Source organism: Triticum dicoccoides, chromosome 3B (assembly GCF_002162155.2).
Source record: "Triticum dicoccoides isolate Atlit2015 ecotype Zavitan chromosome 3B, WEW_v2.0, whole genome shotgun sequence".
NCBI classification, from domain to species: domain Eukaryota; kingdom Viridiplantae; phylum Streptophyta; class Magnoliopsida; order Poales; family Poaceae; genus Triticum; species Triticum dicoccoides.
Window position 1 is genome coordinate 731770818 of NC_041385.1, and position 2114 is coordinate 731772931.

General features: G+C 42.4%; 1 non-coding gene across 1 annotated transcript; it reads left to right on the forward strand.

Moving 5' to 3' along the window:
* The first annotated feature begins 447 nt into the window (after positions 1 to 447).
* TRNAL-CAA lies at positions 448 to 531 on the forward strand. The gene has a single exon. It is a non-coding gene; the product is annotated as a tRNA-Leu (tRNA).
* The last annotated feature ends 1583 nt before the right edge of the window (positions 532 to 2114 follow it).

The following is a 2114-nucleotide window of genomic DNA, read 5'->3' on the forward strand; positions in this document are numbered from 1 at the left end:
GCTCGGGTGCAGAGACTCTGCGTCCGGATAAGGCTGATTAAAAAGGTGATTGGGGCACACGGCCAGGTGGAAGGCAATCGAACGACTAATTGTTGCGACGATGGCTGGATCTAACGAGCAGCCAGCGACCGGCCGAGTCGTTCGGCCGGCGCTCCGGCTCAAAACGTTTCCCTTTTCGCTTGGCGTGCGTACTGGGTGCTGACCTGGCTGGCAATCTGAGTTTCCGATGGTCACGGACAATTACTCCCACCGAATGAACAAGCGTACGTACAGTACTGGCCAGTGGCCATGAACCATGATGATCGAGCGGGAGACGAAGTCAGAGACACAGAGATGGATGCGGTCAGCGTGCATGTGCGGGGAAGAAGAGTGGTGTCTCCAACTGTTCGTAATCAGCCTGTCAGTACATATAAGTTTAAAGATTAATGGTTAAAAATTTCCAATATTGTCAAGATGGCCGAGTGGTCTAAGGCGCCAGACTCAAGTTCTGGTCCTCTAACGAGGGCGTGGGTTCAAACCCCACTTCTGACATTTTCTTTATTCCCTTTTTATGGCTTTATAAAAAGTTATACTCCCTTTGTCCCGTAATGTAATGTAAGCCTTGTTTGACACTATGGGACGAAGGAAGTATATAATTAACTAGTCAGTTAGAGAGACAAAAGATCACCATTTCGATGCATTGTTTTGCCACGGTCATAGTAAGGATGACAGGACTGTTCACTATACAATCCAAGATTTTTTTTAGCTCATGTCGTGAACCAGTTCATCGTGGAACATACTCCTTCGTTCCTAAATAGTTGAGTCATCTATTTTGGAACGGAGGGAGTAATACCCATGTACAGTACATCCATATGCATATTAGGACTTTATTAAAAAGATTTTTTCATTCTTCCAAAATGTGAAATTTGATTTATTTATTTATTTATTTTGCATGGCGGACAACCTTTTCCCTTGAAATGTGCTGCTCACCCACCTTGAGTCCTTGACCAAGACGAGTTAGGTGCAGTTTGTAGCCAAGGCATGAACTTTGTTGGAGACAATTATTTTTGAACCCGTGGATTCTTAATCACAAGCCCCCTTCAGCAAAAGATCTGCAGATAAAGTCTCAAGATTTTTTTTAGCTCATGTCGTGAACCAGTTCATCGTGGAACATACTCCTTCGTTCCTAAATAGTTGAGTCATCTATTTTGGAACGGAGGGAGTAATACCCATGTACAGTACATCCATATGCATATTAGGACTTTATTAAAAAGATTTTTTCATTCTTCCAAAATGTGAAATTTGATTTATTTATTTATTTATTTTGCATGGCGGACAACCTTTTCCCTTGAAATGTGCTGCTCACCCACCTTGAGTCCTTGACCAAGACGAGTTAGGTGCAGTTTGTAGCCAAGGCATGAACTTTGTTGGAGACAATTATTTTTGAACCCGTGGATTCTTAATCACAAGCCCCCTTCAGCAAAAGATCTGCAGATAAAGTCTCAAGTTACCTGTCAATCATTTCCACTAATATTGTTTGATTTCTTTATAGAAAAAGATTGTCTGAGTTTAATTCCACCCATCACTCAATTTGTTGCGAGACATCATCTAGACTGATTTAGTAAGCTCCCTACGTCCTTGTAATGTGTCCCGTTGAGACGCTGGTAAGATGTTTATCCGTTGAAGAAACAAAATGTAGGAATTCTCTATTTGATTTTTTAGCGAGACAAAGGCAAACCTACAGAAGTTTGGGAGAAGAAACTGTTCGTGCCTCGTCGGCTATGAAAACCAACAAGTAACTGGAGATACACTATAGGATGACCTCTTTCTCATGAGCAACATAATTTAGTCTCCCAGGGGTATGTGCAATAATGTCGTCAGATAGCGAACATCTGGAAGATAGAATGGCGATAGGCCCAGAGAGCATGTCTTATTGCTTTCCTGATGCCTCATATTCCCACAAGTATTATTTTCTTCTTTTTTATTTCCGATCCTTCGAGCCGGTCATTGATACCGGCGGAAGTATGAATGTGGTTGGACTCTGTCTTACTTGAGTGGGAGGGAGTAGCTGTGACCATACACATATATAGCAACGCGAACATGCATAACACTGAAGGCATGTTTAACGGTTGGCC